The sequence below is a fragment of the Phalacrocorax carbo genome, chromosome 26 (genome assembly GCF_963921805.1).
Source record: "Phalacrocorax carbo chromosome 26, bPhaCar2.1, whole genome shotgun sequence".
NCBI lineage: Eukaryota > Metazoa > Chordata > Aves > Suliformes > Phalacrocoracidae > Phalacrocorax > Phalacrocorax carbo.
The window spans coordinates 3,833,397-3,837,370 of NC_087538.1; the positions used below are offsets into that span (position 1 = coordinate 3,833,397).

The 3,974-nt window shown below is 72.3% G+C and overlaps 1 long non-coding RNA gene across 1 annotated transcript in view; it reads left to right on the top strand.

The window, feature by feature from the left end:
* Positions 1–2,203: 2,203 nt before the first annotated feature.
* Positions 2,204–3,974, top strand: part of LOC135317542 (uncharacterized) — a 1,829-nt gene continuing 58 nt past the window's right edge. Inside the window, exons 1-3 of the long non-coding RNA XR_010376364.1 lie at positions 2,204–2,387; positions 2,561–2,693; positions 3,528–3,974. The exon at positions 3,528–3,974 is cut by the window's right edge and continues 58 nt beyond it. This is a non-coding gene — a long non-coding RNA (uncharacterized LOC135317542). The remainder of the gene's footprint in view (positions 2,388–2,560; positions 2,694–3,527) is intronic.

Here is a 3,974-nt window from a genome sequence, read left to right on the forward strand (position 1 = left end):
AGCGGGCAAGAAGCCGAGCCGAACCGCTGCGGGAACCGCCAACGAGAGCCGCGGAGCGCCCCAACTTTCCCACCAGCCGAGGCCCGGGCGTTGCAACCGCTCGCTAGCGCTGCTCCGGAGACGAGTCACCGCTCGCTCCTGTAGTACGTACCGACACTTCCTCGCCCGGAAAAACCTCCAAGAGCCTCGCCTCCGCCCACCGGGCAGGCGCGTCAATCACGCCGACCTTTACCATGACGTAACTGGAGGCAGCGAAAAACAGCGACCCCTACGAAAGCTCCGACCAAGTGGCGTGGACGGCAGGTCTACCCCTGCGCCCCTCGAACGCGACCAAGTCCCGCCGGAGCCCGGTAGACCTGACCCTCCTTTTCACCGGGCGCTCCGGCGGCCGCCACGGTCCCCGGAGCCGGGTAGACGTGGCAGCCGCCACCACGGAGCCGGGTAGACGTGGCAGCCGCCGCCGACCCCCCCCACGGAGCCGGGTAGACGTGGCAGCCGCCGCCGACCCCCCCCCACGGAGCCGGGTAGACGTGGCAGCCGCCGCCGACCCCCCCACGGAGCCGGGTAGACGTGGCAGCCGCCGCCGACCCCCCCCCCACGGAGCCGGGTAGACGTGGCAGCCGCCGCCGACCCCCCCCACGGAGCCGGGTAGACGTGGCAGCCGCCGCCGACCCCCCCCCCATGGAGCCGGGCAGACGTGGCAGCCGCCGCCGACCCCCCCCACGGAGCCGGGTAGACGTGGCAGCCGCCGCCGACCCCCCCCCACGGAGCCGGGTAGACGTGGCAGCCGCCGCCGACCCCCCCCCCCCCCCCCCCACGGAGCCGGGCAGACGTGGCGGCTGCTCCCCCGGAGCCGGGCAGACCCGACCGTCCTTTTCACGGGACGCTCCGGCAGCGACACGCCGCGGTCGCCGCACACCGCCAGCGGCCGCCACGCTGCCCGGAGCCATGTAGACGTGGCAGCCGCCTGTTCCGGCGCCGGGTGGGCCTGGCAGCCAGCCCCGGAGCCGGCTAGACGCGGGTGGCTGCCCCGCTCCTCGCGTAGCCAGGTAGACGTGCCGCATGCTCAGTGCTCCGCAGGCAGGGGTACCGCGTGGCCGGCTCCTCGCGGCCGTGGGGTGTTGGGTCTGGGCGGGGGTGGGGTGGTCGGTGGGGGCGAGGGGGTGGGGTGCGCGGACCGGCGGGGGTAATTTCTGATCACCTTCTTTCCCTTTTCGCCTCTTCTTCCCCCACGAGTCTTACGCGACTCTGCGACGCGGGCCACCCTGGTCGCGCGGCGGTGGGGGCCGGGGGGGGAAGGCGGCTCGGGGTCTTTTTTCTTTTTTTTTTTTCACCCCGTTTCCGGGATTTAAGCGCTTCTTATAAAGGGAGCTAGTTCAGGCGTGCCGTTTCACTCGAGAGGTTTTTACCTTTATCGGCTTCGGCAGGAAAAAAGTCGACAAAAGAGGACTGAAAATTACTGAAACGTTCCTTTTCTTTAAGCGCGCACGCTCACACCACCACCCCCCCCCACACTCCCCCCTCCTCACCCCCCCCGCCCACTGCGAGACGGTGGCTGCCGTGCGCTCACGGGCTTCACGGTCCCGGCCAGCCCCTCCGCTCGCTCCGTTCCTCTCCCTCCCCCCAACCCTTACCCCCCACCCCCAGCACACCCTCGGGCTGGCGGGGGACCGGTTAGAGGCAGCAGCTTGTGTTCACGAGCCACCCGGCTCACCGGCGCAAGTTTGCCGCCCGCCGGGAGACTTCGGGACCGGTCGGCCCTAGCCAGCTTCGGGTCCCGGCGCCACCGGGTGCTCGCCGACTTTCGGTTTTGGTTTATTTCGGGTTTGTTCGTTTGGTGCTTTGTTCTTTTTCTCTCTCCCCTTCCCCCTTCCCCCTTCCCCCTTCCCCCCCCCCCCGCCCCGTTTCACTGTCGTTTGTAATTTTTAAAAATAAATCGATTAAAATACGTGTCTGCGATCCTGCAGACTTTGTGTGTGTCTCCTTCCCACCCCCGCTCCCCCCCCCCCGACACACGCTCCGATGCACGCGCGTCAATCATGCCGACGCGACGGAGAGACAGAGTGGCACCCACAGGCACCCGCGCTGCATTTCGGAACCGGCGGACCGGTGGGTGCGGCCCCCGCCGACCGCAGAAGCCCTGGCGCCGCGGAGCAGCGGGGGGGGGGGGGGTGGGGGGTGGAGGGACGCAGCCGCCCGCCCTGCGCAGGCGCGCACGCCTCGCTGCTCGGCAACCGGGCCCCCGCCCTCGGGGAAAGGGCGGCAGTTCCCGCCTCGCTAGGCTGACGGTCCGGCGCTCAGTCGCGGCGAGAGCCGCAGCGGGAAAGGGAGGCCGGCGCAGAGGCGCAGAGAGCGGTCAGCGAGCAGGCGGGGAACCCGGCGCAGAGGTAGGCTGGGGAGAGCGAAAGGGTGTCGCTTTTTTGGAGGAGATTTCCATCGGGGTCGCTCGGCGCTTTTTAGATTTCATTTTATGGGTATGTTTTTTTTTTCCCCCCCCCGCCTCCCTCCCTCCCTCCCCCCCCCCCCGTTTCGCGTCCCTCAGGTTTTCTGCCCCCGGCAGGGGCGGGCAGACGCGCGGCAGGCAGGGCGGGCGAGCAACCGGCTGACGGCTTGACTGAGAAAGAAAGGAGGCGTCAGGGACGCCACTAGGTTCCAAAGTCTCCCGCCTAGCCTTCCCCGGGGCGGCTGACCTGGTAGTGGAAGGCGGGGGGGGGGGGGGGGGGGGCGGGGTTGGGGGGGGCGGCGGCGGCGGCGGCGGCGGCGGCGGGAGGTGGGGGGAGAGGCCGCGTTTGGGGGGGTGTGGGGTGTGGGGTGGGGAGCAGCTATACAAGCCGTGAACTACATGTCTGGGCGGGCGGGCGGGCGAGCGCAGCTAGACTACCGGCCGCTAGCTTCGTGGCCAGCGGGGGAGGGTCGGGGGCGAGGGGTGGGGGGGGGCGACGGACGGCGGCGGCAGCGGGAGGTGGGGGGAGAGGCCGCGTGGGGGGGGTGGGTGGGGTGTGGGGTGGGGAGCAGCTATACTAGCCGTGAGCTACATGTCTGGGCGGGCAGGCGGGGCTGTGTGCTGGGGGGTTGCGTCGGTGGCGCGGGGTGGGGTGAGGGGTGCGGGGCGGCGGGGCCGGGGGGGGGGGGGTGGGGTGGGCGGGGCGACGGACGGCGGCGGCAGCGGGAGGTGGGGGGAGAGGCCGCGTGGGGGGGTGGGTGGGGGGGTGGGTGGGGTGTGGGGTGGGGAGCAGCTATACTAGCCGTGAGCTACATGTCTGGGCGGGCAGGCGGGGCTGTGTGCTGGGGGGTTGCGTCGGTGGCGCGGGGTGGGGTGAGGGGTGCGGGGCGGCGGGGCCGGGGGTGGGGGGGGGGGGGTGTGGGGGGGGCGTGTGCAGTACGGACAGGGGCACGCAGGAGCGCCTGCGCGCGGCGCCGGGGGCGGGGGGGGGCGGGCTTCGGGCCAGCCTCGTCCGGGATGTCGGGCACGCAGGGAGGGAGACGCGAAAAAGAGCTGCAGATCGCCCCCGCCTTCTCTGTTACAGCCGGCGTTGCCAGCCACGTACGATGCCCGGCCTGCGAGCCTGCCTGCCCGCGGGCGGGATACGCGCTCGCCTCGCTTGCCGGTCAGAGCCGTCCCTGGGAAAGCAGCAGCCGCCTGCCTCGGCCTGGGCAGCGACGGCGGTCCGCCGGGCCCGGCGCCGGCAGCGTGGGCAGCAGGGCCCCCTGCCGGGGCTGGCCGAGAGGCGGCCCACGCTTCTAAGGCCCGGCCGCCGGCCAGCGGTCGCGTGGCGGGCGGGACGCGTTCGAGCGGCGAGCGCTGCCGAGAGGACGGTCCCGTTCCGCCCGGGCCTCGAGGGGACGTGGAAGGGGCCCCGCGCCCCCGGCCGAAAGCAGCGGGCGCCGAAGCCCGGCGCCCGGGACAAGGCCGGACCCTCCCCACGCAGGCGGCGCGGAGGCGACCCGCCGCGGCCGGGCCGGGAGGGACCCGA